The 23646-nt window shown below is 40.7% G+C and overlaps 1 protein-coding gene across 1 annotated transcript in view; it reads right to left on the bottom strand.

The window, feature by feature from the left end:
- The window catches only part of BRDT (bromodomain testis associated), an 87756-nt gene that overhangs the window by 14937 nt on the left and 49173 nt on the right, over positions 1 to 23646 (bottom strand). The gene's annotated exons all lie outside the window — the stretch shown is intronic.

The following is a 23646-nucleotide window of genomic DNA, read 5'->3' as shown; positions in this document are numbered from 1 at the left end:
GATTAATCCGTTTTAGGGAATCTGCCACTGGATATACAATGGTAAGTAGCTACCAGATGGTATACATAGCCTAAAGAAAACAAAAAACATATTGGAATTATGAAAGCATTGCTAAATATATGTATTTATCACATTTAGTTAAGTAATTTATCAGAATTCACCATAAAATAAATGTATCAAGTAAAAGATGATATGAAATCATGACGTCTTTACAAGCAATGCATGCACAGATTCCCATGACAATATAAGGGGATACATTTGATGCCTGCAAAAATAAATGCTTTTCTGTCAAATCAAAATCAAGTCACATGTAGCACGCACGGCCAAGTGTAGCAAGATTAATGGTATAGCTTGTATGAATCAATTAGATTTGTATGGATGAGGCTTAAGAAATGTCAATAGCTCACAACATATTATGGATTACATGAGCTAAAACACATTATAACAGATGACATGAAAGGGGTCATCTGAAAACCACAAAGAGAGAAATAGTCATATGGGTTTTATTTTCCTAAAAAGGGATCAATTTTATAAATAATAGAAGATAGATGGAGGTGCTGGTACAGATTTTGCAATGGAGCGGAGCAGATTGAGGGTAGGGGCAGACCTAGCTGCTATGACTCACTGCTCCCCCTACCATCTGCATAGAGCAGCAAGCTCTGGTCTACCTTGCTGGCAAGATGAAATGGGATATATTACACACACACACATATATATACATATACACATGCATATACACACTTTTTTTTTTAAATCAAAGGTTCACTTGTACTATTTATGTATGCATTTGTTAAAAACTCTGCAGTCCAATTGATGGTCACACCATTAAAACGTCACAATCTTGATATTCCAAAAATCTATCCTGCTAACCTACATAAAGATATTTTGCTACTATCGATTCTACATTCACCAGAGAGAAGGTTTCCTCCATTTTTAATCCAATCCTAGAGAGTGTGAATAGAAGACTTGCCAGGCAGGTCAAATACGCAAAATAAAATAAAGGCATCTATTAATTATTCTATTGATTGATCTTTTTTCCATTGCAACAAGAAAAAGGTATATCCACCTATTGATTTTAAAAAACCTGTACATAATAAATTGGTGATGTGCGTGTGGCAGGATTTATAACTACCGTCTGCCCTTAGATGAGCGCCAAAGCCTCAGACAGGCGGCAACTCAAGTTCATTTCACATGAACAAATAATCTGAACATTTTCTATATTTTTTTTTTTAGGTAAAAATCTTCTCTCTGCTCCCATTATGATTGGACCATACATCAGTATATTCAGAATTAATTGCATTCCAGGGTAGACATTTGCACAGCAGAAAACAAATAAATTATTCAATTTTAAACCAAAACAGTTATACAGTTTTATGACATTTTAAATAAGACTGCAATGCATTTTCCTCCAGCAAGCAGAGGTGCTGACAGCCATCGTGATAAAGAAGAAAAACGAAGGCTGCCACAACACAAATTAATAGGGTCAGGCTTGAAATAAATTGAGATGGGAAAAATGGGAAGAAAAAAAAAAACAACACGATCAGCAATCATTTATCTGTTTGCACAATGAGGTTTGAGAGGACACATAGGCTGGTCTAATTAATGCCAAAGTAAAATATAATAATGTAGTCATAAAGACCAAGGACGTTTAAACAAGGTCACGAATTGCTTAGAATAGTAAAAAAAAAAAATTATATCTGCAGGAATATAAATGTGAAGAAAACATTCCTGCAGGTAGATTATTGATTCTCTAAAAATGAAATCAAAGATGCCTATAGAAATGATTTTTATTCTGCAGCTCAGTACAGGCGGTCCCCTACTTAAGGGCACCCGACTTACAGACAACCCATAGTTACAGACAGACCCCTCTGCCCTCTGGTGAAGCTTTCTGAATGCTTTACTATAGTCCCAGATTGCAATAATCAGCTGTGAGGTGTCTGTAATGAAGCTTTATTGATAATCCTTGGTCCCATTACAGCAAAAAATGTTTAAACTCCGATTGTCACTGGGACCACATTTTTTTTTGTCTGGATCTTCAATTATAAAATATACAGTTTCGACTTACATACAAATTCACCTTAAGAACAAACCTCCAGACCCTATCTTGTACGTAACCCGGGGACTGCCTGTATTATCATGGTATTCATACCCTTAAAGGGATCCTGTCACCAGGGACCTCATTTTCACCAAAGACAGGTTACAGGAGCCCAATACACCTGCGGTGCACATATGCCTTTCTGTATTTTCTAAGCATTTGCACTACAAAATAATTGCGTGTTATAACTTACCTTGCACTCTGACAGAATCCTCTGGGTAGGCCCAGGGGTTGGACTTTGGTTTGGATGCATTTAAAAAAAAAAAACATGTGACTTGCTTGTCCTGAGGCAGTCTTGTTTTAACCCTTTCATTACAATGTGCTATCAGCACATTGTAATGAATGAGGAGGAAAATCCCCATATACTGTCATACTGTAGTAATGCAGTATATGGTAGGATCAGACAAACTAGGGTTAAAGTACCCTAGGGAGTCTGAAAAATAGTAAAAAAAAAATAAAAAAATAAAATAATTAATTAAAAAACCCTACAATTCAAATCACCCCCCTTTCCCTAGAAGTGATATAAATAAACAGTAAAAATTAAACACATTAGGTATCGAAAATGCCCGATCAAAATATAATAACTGTTTTTAACTGCTTTTAACCCGTAACGGAAAATAGCACTTTTTGCCATTTTGAAAAATATAAAAAAAATCCTATAAAAAAATGACACCACCCAAAGCTCCAGACAACTAAGTATGAAAAAAGTTATTAGCGCCAGAAGATGGCAAAATAATAATTAAAAAAAATTATAAAAATTTGTACAGGAGGTTTTAATTTTTGTAAATGTATGAAAACATTATAAACCCTATACAAATTTGGTATCCCCGTGATCATACCAACCCACAGTGCAAGCCGTAAAATCTAGGCCCACAAGAAAACAGTGCAAATGCATTTTTCACCATTTTCACTGCATTTGGAATTTTTTTTCCCCTTCTGAGTACATGGCATGGAATATTCAATACCATCACTATGAAGTGCAATCACACAGCTCAGATTTTTGAAGGTGGGGAGTAAAAAATGTAAATGAAAAAACAGGAAAGGGCCTGGTCCTTAACCGGATAAAATGCATCCTAACCAACGTTTGAATTCGGGTGAATTCGATTTTGAAGGGAAAACCTGCTCCACAAATGTCATTCACCCGTTCAGTTCATGTCTTTCACCTGTTCAATTGACAAAACTGCACCTAAAGCCACCTCAAAGCTGATTGCGATGCAGTTTTAACTGCAACGTGTGAACGCACCCAGAGTCAAATTGTGGTTTTAAATAGACCCATTTATGGAAATTTTTTAAATTGCTAATTTAATCGAAATTAATTGTGCAATTGGTTAACGTTCCATCCAGCACACGGTGCGAGTTTGATGCTAGTTGAGCTGTGGTAGAGCAGGGAGCAAGAAGATTTCAATGAGTTACTGCTGGAATTGCCATATTGGCACTTTATAAAGGGTTAAATAAGAGGGTTTTGAGTTTCAGTTTGGGAACGGTTCGCCATCACTGCCAATACAATCAATACACCAATGCAAATAGTAAGGCTGATTACACAACATTTTTGTTTGACGGACTTGAAATTTAACCTCTTTCCGCTCTGCGCCATACAGCGCTAAGCTATTAAGGGTGTATGCAGAGGGCTCACAGGGTGAGCCCTCGTCTTACAGAGGTGGAGTTTGCTGCATATTGCAGCAAATACCCCCTGCTAATACCCGCAATCAGTGCTAGATCGAGAGCATCACCTTGATCAGTAAAAATCACAAAAATGTTAGGTGTCCCGCGTCCCAAAAATGCAGATGTAGCAAAATATAAAAACTGTTATTCCCAGTGTAGAACCCCATAAAGGAAAATAGTGCCTAAATGTCCAAAATGCCACACCATTTCACATAAGATAATAAAAGTGATCAAAAGATCATCTTTCAAAAAATTACACCACGCAGCTCCGTACACCAAAGTATGAAAAAGCCATTAGCGTCAGAAGATGGCAAAATAATTTTTTTTTTCGTACCTTTTGTTTTAATTTTTTGAAAATGCATTAAAACACAATTACATTTTGTATCACCGTGATCGCACTGAACCAAAGAATAAAGTATCGCATAAGCCGAGGCCCCTTATTTTACCACCAAAAACTAGGAAACCGTATTGACTTGGCCATTGGTCACAGCCTCCCAGTATGTAGCCAGTCAGCCCCATTTGCCAAGCACATTTAAAAAAAAAAAAAAAAAAAAAAAAAAAAAAAACACAATAAACTTCCATACGCACCTTCAGGCGGTCCCGATGCTCCAGTCCCCGTGGCTGGTCTTCTCTCTGTTGTAACAGCCGGCAGAGACGCACACCAAGCGATCTGCCGGCCGCCGCACACCATGTCTGAGTCATACTGTGCATACAGGCAACACCGCTGAGTCATACTGTGCGCCGGCCAGCAGGGTGCATGGTGGCGTCTCTGTCGGCTGTTACAGAGAGAAGAACTGCGCTGGAGGGTGAGTATGTACGTTTTTTTTTTAATTGATTTGTGTACAAGCAGAGGTGAGGTTTTTCAGTACATTTTTTGTGCTGAAAAATCTTGGCTTATACAAGTGTATATACAGTAGATGTGTCATTTTGGAGCGCACTGTGCCCAGGAGAAAGTAACACAACACTTTTTTTTGCCAATTTCACCGCATGTGGAATTTTTTTGCAGCTTCCCAGTACACAGCATGGAATAATATATAATGTCACTGAGAAGTAAAATTGGTTAGGCAGAAAATAAGCCAGTAAATGGAAAAATGAAAAAGTTATAGCTTTGTGAAGGAGCAGAGTGAAAAATTAACGAAAAAATGCACAGATTTAGGGAAGTTGAAGAAAAGAACTTCATGTGACTAGTACCTTTGACTCCAGTAGATCAATTGTTTTTTTATCTTAAGGCCATTACACAAGGATGGGTCTTGTGAAATAGCCCTATGTCTGATATGGTAACAAAAAAAAATTATATATATTTTTGCAGGATAGGATAGCAAAGGAAGAAACTTTCCTGAGCCACTTAGATTCAGCCGGATTAGATAATGTGATGGTCAGGTGGCACAACCTCGTTCTATAGCACTTTGGCAGAAAGAGCTCAGTACTTACCCCATTATAATTACTCTCATGATCGAGTGATCTATCCTAGGAAGTGGATAAAAATAACATGTCAGTGGAAATTAACCTAATAAACCACTACCAGTTTCTAGACAAGCAGACCATGCAGATCATGCTCCTTATAGCCCATCATGGTGGCATCATCCAGAAAAACAGCTTTGAAGTGCAATGTAAATTGGTTGTATAAAGTCACTGAAGTCAAGCTCTCCCAGTTACACATGCGCCTGGATGCATCGCTGTCAATCACAGCAAAGGGCAATATAAGTAAGGGAAAGCTTGGCTTCAGTGCTGAGCTCTCCGCCTCCATGACTTCCAAGTTACATCTCACTTGGTTTTCTGGATGATGACGACTCAACACTGCACCATGAAAGAAACAGGGTGTGAAAGGTGTTAAAATGCTTGAGAGTGGTTTACTAGGTAAATTTCTGCTGACAGAAAAAGAAGTATTGCTTGAGGAGAAGCAACATTCTCTACTTAAGCTCCAACACTATGTACAGCACAATGAAAAATGTTAAGAGCCTTGTATATAAAGCCTGAAGAACATGATCTACCTGATTGAGGACAGCAGTGGAAACCCAGCTTTTTGTTCCCTATATAAGAGCAAAACCATTTACAAAAGAGACCATAAAGATTCTATCATTTACTGTGAGAAATTTAAATAATAATAAAAAAAAAAAAACTTGCGTTACCACATCAACTCTATTTACACAGGTTTTAATAACAGCAGAGAGAGATTCTGTGTCACACTGGATCTTCGCTATTAGGGTCAATATCTATATCTATACAATATGTCCTTACATTCTGATGTGTAGAGCTCTGCATCCAGAGCACAACATCCCAAGTGAATGTTACCCATGGCAGAGTTGCGGATACACTTGGAAGTTATGGAGAGGGAGGGAGCTAGAAGACATTCTCCATCTGGCAGGCCATCTGTATCCTGATGCAGGGGGTATAATGGCATCACTGCATCAGGTTGCTGACTAAAGACAAGCTATATGGAGACAATTATCAGGATTTGTACACTAGCAGCGGTGTGGGCAGGAACACCCCTGCGCCTGTGAACATTCGGCCCAGAAATTCTGCAGGCCACAATTGTCACGACGGGTGAGCGCACCCCTCCACTCTCTCTATAGGAAAAAGCACGACACAGCCACAGGAAGATAGAACCCGCTCTATCTTTCTCTCCAGATAATGGATGTATTGCCCTTGAAATGCGTGGGAGTGTATGCAGCCTGCACCGCAACGGTACGGGTTGCATACAGACGTTTTCATATGTTTGTCTGAAAGTGGAAACACCAGCAATTGGGCCTGGCACAGATCGCTGGTGTTAACCTGCTAAATGCCTGCCCTAGAGGTCATTGGAGATCCAACTCCATGACAGCATGGAGTCTGTGCTTAGTCATTTCTGTAAATCTGTTACAATGTGCCGGTGGCCGTATTGCAGTATTGGGTAGGAATGATCAGAACTCCTATGGTTAAAGTACCCTACAGGGTCTGGGGAAAAAAAAAAAAAAGCTTAAAAAAGTTCAAATCACCCCCCCCCTTTCCCTAGAGTTGAAATAAACAAAATAAGAAAAATTAGCCATAAAAGTGGTGGGACTTTTGGGACAAAGGTACCTAATCTATCAACTGTTATTCCTGGCAGTGAACCCCATAATGTTAAATAGAACCCAAAATGTCCAAACGTAACATTTATTTCCGGAACAGATAAGGACAGGTTCACCTTGCTGGACCACACAAAGGCTCATCTTGCCAAGAACAAAAGTATGGAAGGTAAAACTACCGGAACATTGTCGATCATCCTCAACTTTCGGTATTATAGATTATTATATGGCCAGTAGACTAATACACATATACAATACAGTATACATCCAACTTCACAAGGTTATTAGCAAATCTCATTACAGTACACGTCCTCCACTTTTACCTTCATAAAGATTAGTCTTACAAATAGAAAGTAGTAGTAAATTAGCTTTAAATGAAGACAAATAGAGTCCTATAACAATGAAATCAATCACTGTCCAAGGAGCCATCAGTGATTGTCATCTATGGGAGTGAGATGTAAATCAGACAACGATATAGAAAGTGAAAATACTTGCTGACAGTCAGAGTCCAATGAGCACTTCTATAACTGATGAAAGCAATCATTGGTGCAGAAGGCCGGAGAGGGAAGCTGACAATACTGGAGCCCCTCCCCGATCAGACTCATCACTTGCCTGATCGGGGGGGGGGGCAATAAATAACCTGAATAAACCAGGTACACTTATGCATAGATCCAGGCAATGTGACAATCTTAGTATATTTGTTATTCATGGCCCCTTCTTCTAAAATCAACTTTTATAATTATGCTAATGAGTCTGAAGGGTTCTGGGAGGCATTACCAGTGCTCCTTGGCGCTGTAGCTTTATATGCTGGTACACTGAGCAGGAGAGAAGAGGGTGAGATGTGCTCCTGCACAGGTAACAGACGGAGGCCAGAGCCCTTCACACTTATTAGCATAATTTTTACAGTGAGCAGCCAGCAACAAGTCTTGCACGCTGGCCACACACAGACTATAACATCACACACGGACCTGTCACTGCCAGCGCACACACTGATGTCAACAAACTGCTTACATCATAGTGTGTGTGGCCAGCGCAAACTACTTCAGCAATCAAGAAGAGGATCTGTGGATTTTATTTAATAGACTGGAGTATAAGCAGAGTTAGTTTTTTTTCAGCACATCTATTTTCTACTGAAAAACTCAGCTTATACTTGAGTATATCTGGTATGGAAAACACAATACCCTCTTCATGACCGGCCAACGTAAATATATCAACGGCAGGTCATGAAGGTCACGGACCATAGCTGTAATTATGACTTCTAGATTACAGGCAGTCTGAGACAATCTACAATATATTAAAATACCGTTGTATTGCAGTACATTGTATAAGCGATCAATCCCCCCCAAGAAAAATTCTAAAATTCCCCACTTTCCATAGAACACACATTAAATAAGCTTAAATCTAGTTATGCAAAGTAAAATCATAAATATGTTCCAAAGTGTCTGATGAAATTATAAAAGCAATTATTCCTGGCAATAAAACCCATAACAGAAAATAGAGCCTAAATCGCCATTTAGCCACCAATAAAAAAATAGGAATAAAAAGTGATTAAAAGATCCTACAATCTATCAGTAATTAGAAAGCAATGCTGCCACTGTAAAAAATAATATCAACCGCCTCTGCTGATGACCTCTAAAAAGAAGTCTCATGACGGGTAAAACCAGGGATCTCTCGCAAGACCTTTGAAACCTTATTGTTGCAAAACATACTGACAACATTAGTTACAGCAAAATGTATAAACTACTCAAGCAGGTTTAAAGTTTGATCAGCAGCATTTTAGTTGTTAGAGAAGACCGACACTGTACTGTTTGGATGGCATCTTACACAACATGTTTGGGAGGTCAAAAGGCACTGCCTATGGCCAGCGGCACACATGGCATTTTGAACCCGTTTTTGGGCCGTTTTTAAGCAGTCTGTTTTACCAATTATCTTAATTAAAATGGGTCAAAAACAAATGCGTTTTCACATGTGTTTAACGGACTGCTTAAAAACTGCCCAAAAACTGGTTCAAAACGCCACGTGTGCCGCCGGCCCAACACTCCATATACAGCACTCCAATCAGTGAAGTTTGAAGGTGGGAATAATATTATGGCGTGAGGCTGTTATTTAGTATAGGGCTCTGGAAAACTTCATATAGTTTAAGGAACTAAACTATATGAAACAGCTGCTTTAACCCCTTCTGGTCCAAGCCATTTTAGGGTATAAGGACAATGCCAGAACTTTAAAATTTGCCCTGTGTCATTATTGGTCATTATGCCTGTGTCTTAATTGATAATTGGGAAAAACAGACAAAAATGGTAAAAAAAAACAAAAAACAAAAACAAACACTTTTTTTTTTAAAGGACTGTTTAAAAACGGACTAAAAACAGGTTCAAAAACGCTAACGTGTGTCACCACCCTAAAGCCCCTAGTTCTTATAAAATCGAAATAATGTATATAAAACACAAAAAGGTACATATTTTTTGGTATCACTTCGTCTGTATCAAATCTGTACAATATAGATTTTTTGTACAGATTGATATGGACGCAGTGACACAAAATTTGTACCTTTTTGTGTGTTGTTTGTTTCAACAATACTGAACACAGTTAGTGACGTAAAAAAACAAACCAATAAACCCACGAAAAACTGAAAAGAAAACCTCTGCTGTCAACAGAAAAATACAGAAGTTATGCCCCTGAAAAGGTGTCAATTAAAGAAAAAAAAAAAAAAAAAGCTAAAAATCCAAAATAAAAAAGGATAATTTTGTTTGTGTCCCCCTTAAAATAGTAAATGAAATCTCATGAATAAGCTATAGACCCCCCAAATTAATTATCTATACATTATAGCTCACCTCCCAAATTATAAGTCCTCATATGTTTGCATTACCAAAATTATTAAAAAAAAAAAAAGTTTCTAAAATCGCAGGTCCATTTTGTTTTAACCCTCGTGAAACACTTAAAGGGTTAATAGACTTAATAGAAGTGGTTTTACATATGTTGAGGGCTGTAGTTTCTATAGTGGGGTAATTTATGGGGTTTTACTATTATTTAGGCCTTTCATAGTCACTTGAAAGCCGAGTTGTCCCTCAAAATGTGAGTTTTGGCGATTTTCATAAAAAAAAAAAAAAAAACACAACACCTAAAGTTCTGCACCCTATAACATCCTAGAAAAAGGAGAGGACGCATAAGATATCATTCCAACATAAAGCAGACATTCTGGAAATGTTAGTTATCCAGGTTTTGGGGTAGTTTGAAATGTTCTGCTATCCAGGCAGATGGGTAAACTTTGAAAATGAAGAATTTTTACGAAATTGCCAAATTTTCATTAGGTTTCAGAATGAAACTCAAAACTTATCACTTACATTTTATAACTATCATAAAATACAATGTGTCCTGAGAAAACAAATCTCAAAATCACCTGGATATTTCAAAGCGTTCCGAAGTTCTAACCAATTATCGTGACATGTCCGATTTAAAAAATCGAGTCTGGTCACCAAGCTGAAGACAAGTGTTGATAAGGTGTTAAAATGTAAGACCGGGTTTCACTGGAAACGTGCACTGACGTTATGTTCTTATTGCTCTTGAAAGGTGGGAAAGAAAATGGAGGGGGGGGGGAAAGAGACCACTGGCTCGGATTGGAAGAGATTAACCTACTGCAATGCGGTCTTATGAACTACAAATAGAGACTGCATGAATGTAAATGTATTTTTTCTCATGGTAATCGATGCATGAAGGTTGCAGCCAGTCTATACCACTTGAAGTCAAAATATAAAATTATAGGATAGACCTGAAACTACAAAATGGGTTTATAGCACCACCTAGTGGTTCAAGATGTCTACATCGCTTATTGCAGTGTTCTGCTGTGCAGTAACTGATCCATTATCTATAAAAGGAAGTCTCTTTTCCAGCAGCAATCACATTCCCAGAAGTCAATGGTGACCACATAAGAGCTTAAAGGGGTTTTCCCATCGGGGCATTTAAATTTAATTCATTTGTCATATGTAAACATTTCTTACAAATGGCAGATTAATGAATATGGATGTGAATGCCCAGATGAGAATACCCCTTTAAGCTTTTAACCTTAAATGGGCCTTTCATAGTGAGGCCAAATGGCCTCTTGCCTTCAATCCTTAACTTGCTGGTCCAAAACAAGACAGGTATAAAGAAATATTTGCTTTCTTTAGGCTGCGTTCACAAGTGGCATTTACATTGCATTTTGAAAAACAATACAAACCCCTAAGGAGAGATTTGCCTAATTACATTGGTGTTAAAAGGGGTAATCCCAATTTGTCAAATTAATGTTAAATGTTTGTATGTTGAAAAATGATAGTTTTCCAACATACCGTATATACTCGAGTAAAAGCCGACCCAAGTATAAGCCGAGGCCCCTAATTTTAACACCAAAAAACTGGGAATACCTATTGACTCGAGTATAAGCCGAGGGTGGAAAATGTATTGGTCTCAGCCTCCCTTGAAGTATACAGCCGGCCTGCCCCCTTGAAGTATACAGCCGGCCTGCCCCCTTGAAGTATACAGCCGGCCTGCCCCCTTGAAGTATACAGCCGGCCTGCCCCCTTGAAGTATACAGCCGGCCTGCCCCCTTGAAGTATACAGCCGGCCTGCCCCCTTGAAGTATACAGCCGGCCTGCCCTTAGTATACTGCCATCCCCATTCGCCAAGCACCTTAAAAAAAAAAAAAAAAAAACTTCCATACTCACCTACAGGCAGCTTCCTGATGCCAAGTTCCCCGCGGCCGGTCTCCGGGCTTCTCTGTGTTGTATCAGCCGGCAGATACGCATCCATGCGATGACATCAGCGGCGACACCGTCACGTGATATTGTGCGCCAGCCGGCAGATCGCGTGGATGCGTATCTGCCGGCTGATACAACACAGAGAAGAGAGAAGACCAGCCGCGGGGAAGACAGAAGAGGAGCCGCCGAACATCGGGAGCCACACCGACCATCGGTCCTCCAGAGGGTGAGTATGGAAGTTTTTTATTGACTCGTGTATAAGCCAAGGGAAGGTTTTTCAGCATATTTTTTGTGATGAAAAACTCGGCTTATACACGAGTATGTATAGTACTTTCTGTATCAATTGCTTATGGTTTTCTAGATCTCTGCTTGCTGTCATTCTATAGAAAGTATGCTGTTACAGCCTGTCATATTGCCCATGCTGTTATTGGTCTTGTATTGTACATTCAGTCTGCAATGATATGTTCATACTCATGTTATGCATGCTGCCACCCAGTGGTCAAAGTTTTTATTGTTGGATAATTTGCTTGCTGTATCTTTAAGCTAGCTATCCCATAATGCACTGTTACCCAGCTTCTCCTCCTCTTTCTGTGACATCACTTCCTCCTTCTTCATGCTGTCCTCCATTTGTGACTGTAGCAGACATGTTCATCTTCACTGTGCAGTAGCAATGTGTTTTGACCGCATGGCATGTCATTTCTAAGGTAAAGGCATTAAACTGAACCTAAAGCACATCCATTGCATCCTCCCTTCATGCAAATGGCAACGCTGTGGAATGAATGTCAGTGAGTTCTACTATCTACCATCCAGTTTATACGGAGACTGCACTCACAACCTATCAGGGTCTTCTCCAGCGTATATCTGTGGCAGAATAGTCAAAACACAGCTGAATCTGTAGTTCCTGCAAGATCCACACATAGTCTGCAAGCAAGCAAATAGAGCTGCCGCCATCTTAGCAGCACGTGGCTTCCTCACCATTGTGAACAAGCTGCAACCCCATCTTAAAGAGACAGTAACACATTGACAAGGATTAACATGTCCACAAAAGGCTCTATAAAATCCTCTGTCACTGCACCTAGCAAAGTGCACCCTGTTACCAGACCCACAGATGTGCAAGATACAGAGTTTGTGTTCCAGGAGGAACAAATCGTACGATCTAAACGTGTTACCAAACCCACACAAAAGATCAGAGAGAACTTTGAAGTAATTAAGGAAGAGTTCTGTGTTAATCTTGATGATTTATGGCAAAGAATTGAACACTGTGTAGCAGCCATATCACGCTATGACAGTGACGCAGCCAAATTAGGCACAACATTAAATCGCTTATCTACCGCCTATGATCGCTACCAGCGGCTGTCTGCAAGGTACATCACATTCCTGAGTAATACCGAATTTGATGATGCCATAGCAGAGCTAGCCAAGAGAGAGACTTTACTTCATACACAGGATACCATAGTGAAAGATGCCAAAAATAAGGCAGAACTTTGCATTGCACACTTGCAAGAAGTAAGATCTCACCGGTCCACTTCAACCAAACGTACACTATCATCTTCCAGAACCTCCCGCTCCAGTAGGTCTGCATTACACGACAAGCTTATAGAAATCCGTGCTGATGCAGAGGAAGCTAGTGTCAGAAGTTCATTTGCCAAGAAAGAAGCAGAAATGGTGAAAAGACAAGCGGAGGCAGAAGCCCAACTGAAAATTCTCCAAATGGAAAAGGAGGAAGCAGCCGCCTTAGCCAAGCTAAAGGTTCTTGAGCAAGCATTAGTCCAAGTTACTGACCATGACTGCTCCATCCCTGCAGAAGTGGAAGACCCAGATGACCGCACTGCCAACTATGTGCTAAAACAATCATCTCCAGCACAATTTCAAACCTACCACACGGCCATGCCTGTAAAGTATGAGATGACGCCAGCTACCCAGAACAAGGTAATTTCTAGCATCACACGAGTGGATCATCCTGAGACTAAAGTGCCGCTTAACCCTTATGCTACCTCATTTCATCCTGATTCATCTCAGCCCCATATGGCAGAGAATCTACATGCCCCAGGGATATGGCAAGGTAATCTGGTGACACAAGGTGGTAGATCAGATATGTCGGACTTTGCCAGATATATGATGCGCAGAGAACTGATAAACATTAGTCTCTCAAAATTTGACGACCATGCTGAAAACTATAGAGCCTGGAAATCTACCTTTGAAGCAGTAATCAATGATCTTAACCTCACTGCCAAGGAAGAGCTCGACTTGCTAGTTAAGTGGCTAGGGCCAGATTCTGCAGAACGTGTAAAGACATTGAGAGCAGTTCATGCGGGCCACTCACAGGAAGGTCTTGCTGCAGCATGGGAAAGACTTGAGCAAACTTATGGCAGTTCTGAAGCCATAGAAAGTGCATTATTTAAGAGACTTCATATCTTCCCAAAGATCACCAACAAGGACAACCGCAAGCTTCAAGACCTAAGCGACCTATTAAAGGAATTGGAGTTAGCCAAAACAGATCCACGTCTGTCAGGACTGAGTTACCTTGATACGGCTCACGGTGTTAACCCAATAGTGTCCAAGCTACCATATGGCATGCAAGAAAAATGGGCAGATCTGGGCTCCAGGTACAAAAGAGAACACAATGTGTCTTTTCCACCCTTCTCCTACTTTTCCAGATTCATCAGCGACCAAGCTCGGAAGAAGAATGATCCCAGCTTTGACTTCACAGAATCTACTCTACCAGCTTCATCATCATGCTCAAGGTATGAAAACCAAACAAGCAAACGTAGAGACTTAAGAGGAACAGTGTCTGTTAGGAAGACAGACGTACCATTGACTGCATCCTACAACACTAGACATGACGCTCCTGTCCATAAAGACAAAGACCCTAACCGTATGTGCCCCATACACAAAAGACCTCATCCACTGAAAGAATGTCGTGGGCTTAGGGCAAAGACTTTGCAAGAACGCAGAGACATGCTCAAGGAACTAGGAGTATGTTACAAGTGTTGAGCTTCTTCAAACCATTTCGCTAAAGACTGTAAGGCTGTCATCAAGTGTACTGAATGCGGTAGTGACAAACATGTTGTAGCCATGCATCCTACCCCTTCTCCTGACAACCCACAAATTCAAGCAGCATCTAAGGCCCTCACAGTGCATGGCGGGGAGCCACCAGCTCAAGTTTCAGCTACTACCACTGTCTCCTCCTCCTGCATGGAAGTATGTGGCAAGGAAAATGGTTCCAAGTGCTGTGCCAAAGTGTGTCTGGTGAGTGTCTACCCAGAAGGGCAACCTGAAAGGGCCATCAGGATGTATGCCATAATAGACGAACAAAGCAACAGGTCTCTAGCAAAACCCAAGTTCTTTGAAACCTTCGGTATAAAGGGAGAAGCAATTCCATACACCCTTAACACTTGTTCTGGACGAGTACAGACCCTCGGCAGAAGAGCCACTGGATACATTATTTCTCCAATTAACAGGAATATCCACATATCCCTACCAACGTTAATTGAATGTGACCAGATACCTGATGATAAAGAGGAAATTCCTACTCCCGAAGCTGCTTATCATCATTCCCACTTGAGACACCTGGCTAAAGAGATCCATCCGATGGACTTGAATGCTGACATCCTTCTCTTGCTCGGGAGAGACATTCTGAGAGTTCATAAGGTACGTCAACAATGCAATGGCCCAGATGATGCCCCATATGCACAAAGACTTGATTTAGGCTGGGTAATCATTGGCAATGTGTGTTCAGATAAGAATCTTAGATCGTCTCAAGTGAACTCCTTTAAAACCTTTGTGCTCAATAATGGTCGCACAACTCACTTTAGGCCATGCCCTCATCATTATGAGGTAAAGCAGCATCTTTCTAACTTCTATAAGGCACCAGACATCATTCTTACACCTTATGAAGGAGGATCAGTGTTTCGCACGACACAAGATGACAACAGAGTAGCTTCGTCCATAGAAGATAAAGAGTTTATCAAAATAATGGACAGTGAATGCTTCAAGGATCAATCTAACCATTGGGTTGCACCCTTACCCTTTAGGGCTGAAAGAGCCAGGCTTCCTAACAATCGGGAACAAGCATTATCCAGATTCATCTCCTTGCAATGTAGATTAAGAAACAAGCCTGAGATGAAAAATCACTTTGTGGCCTTTACAGAAAGGATTAGAAAATCCTCCAACAGTGAACAATGGCACTATGTGTCATCTAACCTCAACCCTGCAGATTGTGCTACCAGACCATCGTCTGTTAGCGCCTTTGCCAAGTCTTCTTGGTTGACAGGTCCAGAGTTCTTGCTGAGGGAGAATAAAAAAGCATCTGACGAAGACGTCTTCAGTCTCCAAGATCCTGACAACGATCCTGAGATACGTCCTGAAGTGAGTACCCTCATCACAAAGTCTGAAAGGAGGTCCGGCTTGAACTGTCACCACTTTTCCAGATGGCTAAAACTTGTACGCACCATTGCAAGGTTAGTTCACATTGCACAGTGTTTTCATACCAGTAACGATAGCACTGAATGTCGTGGTTGGCACATGTGTCGCAAGCCTCTCTCTGCAGAAGACATTACACTAAGTGAGATGTTAGTGATACGTAATGTACAGGAGAGTGCTTTTCATAATGAACTGAAATGTCTTCGTGACAGACAGGACATTCCAAAAAGCAGCCCACTCATCAACATGAAACCAGTGGTTGATGATCATGGTATGCTGAGGGTTGGTGGCCGCCTGAACAAGGCCAAGTTAGGAGTGTGTGAAAAGAATCCTCTTATTCTTCCTGGCCATCACCGTGTTACTACATTGCTCATACGGCATCATCACGAAAGGGTCAAGCACCAGGGCAGACATTTTACCGAGGGTGCTTTAAGAGCCGCAGGCCTGTGGATATTAGGAGCGAAAAGGCGGATTGCTCACATAATTCACAACTGTGTTCCATGTCGCAAGTCAAGAGGGAAATTGCAACAACAGCAAATGTCGGACTTGCCAGTTGACAGGACGAGCACTGAGCCACCGTTTACCTATGTTGGTCTGGATGTTTTTGGGCCATGGGCAGTGTCTGCACGCCGAACCAGAGGTGGTCATGCTGAGAGCAAACGATGGGCAGTGTTGTTTACATGCATGAGTGTACGTGCTATACACATTGAAGTTATAGAGTCCATGGACACTTCCAGTTTTATCAATGCTTTAAGACGTTTTCTTGCCATCAGAGGACCAGTAAAACAACTGAGATCTGACTGTGGGACCAACTTTACCGGTGCCTGCCGAGAATTGCAGATAGATTCTAAGCCAGTTCAAAATTACTTGGCCAACAACGGTTGTACGTGGGTCTTTAACCCTCCACACGCCTCTCATATGGGTGGTTCATGGGAAAGAATGATAGGCATCACCCGTAAGATATTGGACTCCATGTTCAGAGACTTAAACTCCTCAAGACTCACCCATGAAACCTTAACCACCTTCCTGGCTGAGGTATCCGCTATTGTCAACTCCAGACCTCTTGTCCCTTTATCTACAGACCCTGAATCTCCTGTTCTTCTCACTCCGGCAACTCTCCTCACTCAGAAACTCGGATCTGTTCCTAGTCCACCTGAAGAGTTTTCATCTGGTAACATCTATCAGAAACGGTGGAAACATGTTCAGCATTTGGCCAATTGCTTCTGGAACAGATGGAAAAAGGAGTATTTGGCTCTTCTTCAAGGACGAAGAAAGTGGCAGCAGGTCAAACCAAACTTGCAAGTGGGAGATCTTGTCCTGATGAAGGACCAGAAAGTGGAAAGGAATTCTTGGCCCATGGGGCTCATCTCTAAAATCTTTCCTAGTGAGGATGGTAAAGTTCGTAAGGTGGAAGTTACCACCATACGTCAAGGAGTCCCCAAGACATTCATTAGGCCTATATCTGAGACTGTCCTCTTGATACCAGGAATAAGTCAAGCAGAAGGGACAATGCAAGTACATTGACTCAGTCGCTCAACGCAGAACTATGCCAGGGACAGCGGCTTGCTGCGAGCTGGATTATCTACCATTGAACTGTTCCTGATCAGCAGTTTTCCAGTTATTGTTGTTTGATTATTTGCATTTTGTTTGCAGGGTTCAGAATCATCATTCTAAACCAAAGGACATTTACATAATGTTTGATCTATATATGTAGTGAAATCCAGGGATTTCAGACGGGGAGTATGCTGTTACAGCCTGTCATATTGCCCATGCTGTTATTGGTCTTGTATTGTACATTCAGTCTGCAATGATATGTTCATACTCATGTTATGCATGCTGCCACCCAGTGGTCAAAGTTTTTATTGTTGGATAATTTGCTTGCTGTATCTTTAAGCTAGCTATCCCATAATGCACGGTTACCCAGCTTCTCCTCCTCTTTCTGTGACATCACTTCCTCCTTCTTCATGCTGTCCTCCATTTGTGACTGTAGCAGACATGTTCATCTTCACTGTGCAGTAGCAATGTGTTTTGACCGCATGGCATGTCATTTCTAAGGTAAAGGCATTAAACTGAACCTAAAGCACATCCATTGCATCCTCCCTTCATGCAAATGGCAACGCTGTGGAATGAATGTCAGTGAGTTCTACTATCTACCATCCAGTTTATACGGAGACTGCACTCACAACCTATCAGGGTCTTCTCCAGCGTATATCTGTGGCAGAATAGAAAGCGTCTATGTTTACTTCCAGTGGACAGAAATCTGACCATGGTCACACAGGCGCACTGCTCGATAATAACAGAGATAATCAGAGCTTTGAGTGCTAATGAGCTGTGCACCTGTATGACTGGTCAGATTTCTGTTCACTGGAAATAAAAAAAAAAAAATAAAAGCTTCCTATAGAATGACAGCAAGCAGAGATGCAGAAAAACATGAACCGATACAGAAAGTATATTGGAAACACATTTTTCTTGTTAAAATAATGAAAAAAATATAATATAAAAATATTTCAAACCAGGCACACGCATGTTAAGGGTGATGTCACACATGGCATTTTTGGTCCGTTTTTAAGCATGCGTTTTTGACCGTTTACCATGCGTTTGGCTTCTTTGAACCTGTTTATTAAAATAAACAGCCAAACACATGGATGTGTTTTGAAACTGACCGAAAAGGCATGCTTAAAAACTGACCAAAAACGCCTTGTGTGTGGATGCACCCTTGCCATGCGTTTGGCTGGTTTGAAACAGTCTTCATTTCTGGAAGGGTAAGCAGTAGTGTCAACTGTTTCACAGCTGCTTACACTTCCAGAAACTAAGAAAAACGGATTCAAACCAGCCAAACGCATGGTAATATGCTTTAAAATGCATATGTTTTGCAATGCGTTTAAAAACACCCCAAAACCGCTTCATTTGACTGCACCCTGGTAATGGCCGGTCCAAGAAGCAGACTGTTCTGTTCCTTGTTTCACAGACATGGAACTGCATAAATATATATGATGCGCGCTACACGTTCCTTCTTCCCCACTAAACAGCGGATGAGTATACTTCAGTGCTGCTGTTGAGGGTGCGTCACACGTTCAGTTTTTCAGATGCAGTTTTTGATGCCCAAACCAGGAGTGGAGTGAAAATAGAGGAGCAGCACTTCTTAATGATAAGTCCTCACCCATTATGATCCACACCTGCTTTTGGCTTCAAAAACGGCATCTGAAAAACTGAACACATGGCTGCATATGTTCAGTTTTTCAGATGCAGTTTTTGATGTCCAAACCAGGAATGGAGTAAAAGTAGGAGGAGGAGCAGCAGATTTCAATTATTTGTCTCACCCATTATGATCCACACCTGCTTTTAGTTTCAAAAACTGCACCTGAAAAACTGAATGTGTGGACACACATGGATGTTTTTGGGCCGTTTTTACCGTTTTTTGTCCGGTTTTCTGAATTTGCGCAATTAAAAACTGACAAAAACGCATGAGTCTTTAAAAACGGATGTGTTTTTTAACGATCTGAAAACACACTAACTAAAAATGACTCAAAAAAACGGCTCAGGGTGATGCCACACATGGCGTTTTTTGGTCCTTTTTTTATTCAGTTTTTCCCAATTATCTTAATAGATAAACAGGTTGTAAGCAGCCAAACACATAGTAAACGGCCAAAAACGGACTGAAAATTGATGTTTAAAAACGGACCAAAAACACCATTTGTGGCATCACCCTAAGGCCGGCGCCACACGTGGCGCTTTGTCTGCGTTTGCAAGCGCAAACAAAGCGCCACGTGTGGCGCCGGCCTTAGGCTACATTCACACGATCGTGTGCCTGCTGTACCGTAGCACGACAGGCACATGTTGGCCCTGGGAGAAGAGGAGGGAGGCGAGCGCTGCTCACCCGCACTCCACTCCATAGAGAAACATGGCATATAGTGCCGTATTCCAGGGAAAGATGGGACATGTCCTATCTTTTCCTGTGGTACGGGACGGTGCTGCGCACCCATTGCTAGCCAATGGGGGGTGTATATACAATGTATATACGTCCCCCAATGGCCGTATGAATGAAGCCTTAGGGCAGGGGGGTTGGTGTCCCTTCTGTGTACAAACTTGACCTGTACACTATTCACTTGCAGAGGGCTGCTCGATAACCCCATGCATCTGCAATCTGTATATGTTACTATTAGTTTTCTTCTTTACTTTAATTTTTCATCAAAAACTTCCCATCCCTCAGCTGCTCACATGCTCGCCAGACTAACTAGGTGCTTTGCTAACTAGGGGGTGCACAGTGATGACCCACTTGTTCTAAAGTGTCCATACAATAAGTATGCAATCAGGGAGGCCAAGCTTTAAGCAAATTATCTTTAGCAACTTGGAAACAAAGACAATTATCAAGAAGAAGAAAAAAAAAAAAAAAAACTCACGAGAGAAAGGAAGATGAAGGTAAACTTACCTGAAGAAGAACCTCCAACAGGGTCGTAGAGCTTCCCTTCAACCTCCCCATAAGGAGTCCATGAGTAGAGAAAGGAGGCACGGTCATATTGATGTACAGTGCAGGTGGCTTCTGGTCAATGCTGCCAATAGGGGAGATGTAAACTAAAGCCAACGGGTGGCTAAAGAATTGGAACTACCTTTGGGGGGGTGGGTTCTCACAGCAAACCTTAGAGTTATCATAGATCTGAGCTTCATACACTCACATTCTGGTTAAAGTTAAGCAGTAGTAAACTGCACTGTCCACCACGTAAAGGTCAGGTAACAAGTCACTGGAACCTCCACCATGAGGTGCAGTTATGGGAAGACAGGGAGGAAAGTGACCAATGAATTTCCCAATCAAAATGTGTATGCCTCTGTACGTGTCCTGTGTGGGGACTGCTAGGAAGGACCGTAACAACTATTCCACTTAACTCCACAAACACTGCATGTTCTTCCAACAACGGTCTCCCCTCAGAAGTGAATTATCCAGCAGCCTCACCTCACTAAAGAAATCCAATAATAATCATAGTACTTACCTCTGGGGCTCCCCACAGCTTCATCTCGTCCCTATGGTTTCTGTGTAGCAGGGCAGGCAGAAGCATATCCTTCCTGTACACTGTATGATACGGCACTGGCTGATGACATCATACAGTGTGCGCAGGCAGAGCACACATATGGTACAGGTCTCTGCCCATGCACAATGTATGATGTGCACACTTTTAATCAATTGTATGAATGTCTTACAAGCATACAGTTGATTTTCTTCTTCCATCATGGACGGCTGCAGACAAACCCCCTGCAGCAACGATCAGTATGCCCCTGACTAGCACTTAGTTGCAATACATAGATTCACTTAAATTGCATTTCTGCAAAAAGAAGGTCCTTTTAACTAAGTAAAAAATAACTTTTTAATTAATGTCAGTGTATAAAACCAGGTCTATGTATGGATCTGTATTTAATTGGGGTATATGTACAAATCCACGGTTTTGGGGCTGACACTGATCAGCCCCTTTGCCCACTTCAGGACGATATATATATAGCGAAACATGTCGGCGGGCTGTTTGAGCGTCTATAGCTTTAAAGTTGTGGCGTTAAGGCATAGTGTAACTATCTACACCGATGTTGAACTGCAGCGGCATTTAGGTCTAGGAAGCCAAGATAAATGGAGATGGAGTAGTAACAATAGAGAGAATAGCGGGCACATAGGAGCAATCACCCAACATGTAGGGGAAAAAGTGATCAGCAGAGTGTGTATGTGTCGTACTCAAAGTCAAGCAAACAAAAATGCTCGCAAGTTGGATGCTTTAAAAGATAGATTATATTCGCTAACATGGTTTGCAATAAACCAGCAAGTGCCTTTGTTTGAGATAAGTCAGTGAAAGCTAACAAGAGCAAACTACAAAAGGTTTAAAAGAAAAAAGCACCAGTGTACACATACTCCCACCACAATATTGTTTGATAAGAATCAACTCCCACCACATAACAATTCTAACCGTGGTTTTGTACATATACCCCAATTAAATACAGATCCATACATAGATCTGGTTTTATATACTGACATTAAATAAAAGATATTTTTTATTTGGTCAAAAGGACCTTTTTGCAGAAATGCTATTTATTTGAATCTGTATAAGCGACTATAGGTCCAGACCACGAGTGGTCTCAGGCTTTTCTCCCTTTGTTATTAGTTGCAATATTACACGCCTTACCCATGGTCAGTATGAGATGCTTTTGGAAGACAGCAGCCATGTTTTTCAACCTCTGGGCAACCCCTTTAAGCTCAATGCTATTAAATTTAGTATCTTACAAATGAAAATAAAGACACAGATGCAGTGATCAATTTTATTATCATTTGATTGTAGTCACACAGGAAGGAAGCCAACAATTCATGTTCAAGGTTATGCTATTCACTCTGCAGATCAACTTCAAATCACAATGATATAAGAACTAAAAAATAAAAAAAGAGAAAACTGTATATAGAACAGACTGGAGGAACTCAGGAAAAATGGTAGGTGTATTAACAATAAATTAAAGCACGGTGATCATCTAAAATATAACTTTTAATTTCAAAAATTAAGAACCCAAATTCATCCAATAATAACTCATAAGCTAGCACATGCTACTGCATATGATCCATTGACATGTAAACAGACACCAAAGTGTCTTAACGAGATCCAAATGGTAACGTATCTCATAGCCAGGGAAATGAAACTTAGTGTCTATATGAATAACCATCTATATTAGTATATGGAAAGAGAAATCAGGATCACATACAATACATATAAGATCATTCAAATGTATTAGAATGTGTAGGATCCTAGCACAATTATATGAAAATTAAGTCCAGTGCATCAAAACCGTGTGCAGACCCCACATGGTTAAATACAGATTGGGTCTGGTGCACCAACACAGTGTAATATCAATCCCCATCAGTAGATAGTGGCAATAAGAAGCCAAACAATGTCACAACATCAATTAATGTCAATCCATAAGATTAACCAGATGCCAAATAAAATAGTGTATATGGCTAAAAATAGTATGGAAGGGATATATATCTTCACCCACAAGGTAGGAATGAGCCGGCATCCACTAACTTCCTGGACTTGTAAGAACGTTCTATTTTTACCCTATATACACTATTTTATAACCAAGTTTCATTTCCCTGGCTATGAGATACGTTACCATTTGGATCTCGTTAAGACACTTTGGTGTCTGTTGTTTACAAGTCAATGGATCATATGCAGTAGCATGTGCTAGCTTATGAGTTATTATTGGAGGAATTTGGGTTCTTAATTTTTGAAATTAAAAGTTATATTTTAGATAATCACCGTGCTTTAATTTATTACTAATATTTGGTGACTGGTACAGTCCTTCACGCATTATCCTCAAAGTGTGTAACAAAAATTTGGGCTTATCTCTTTACGCATTAACAAAGCTGAACTGAACAAGACATGTCAGTTCTGGTCAGCTGCACTAGGATTGGACCAGTACATCCGTCACTTGCCAGATCTTGTGCTACATTAGGAATTCTTAGTGCAGGATTGGCCATAGGCACACGTGCAGCAGGATGTTAAATATAACCTAAATGGGATATAAACAGCAGCATTTGAGGATATTTAAGGAGTAAAAAATATTCTACTGTGCGCTGGTGGGAATGGTGAATTTGCAGCGTCACTGATGAGGATGGCTGAATCTATACGCTTTTAGAACCTAGTTGATAATTAACAAACTCGCTTTCAAAAAA

The sequence above is a fragment of the Engystomops pustulosus genome, chromosome 10 (assembly GCF_040894005.1).
Source record: "Engystomops pustulosus chromosome 10, aEngPut4.maternal, whole genome shotgun sequence".
In the NCBI taxonomy this organism is placed as follows: domain Eukaryota; kingdom Metazoa; phylum Chordata; class Amphibia; order Anura; family Leptodactylidae; genus Engystomops; species Engystomops pustulosus.
The sequence above is the reverse complement of the archived record's forward strand: the minus strand, read 5'-3'. Positions and strand labels throughout refer to the sequence as shown.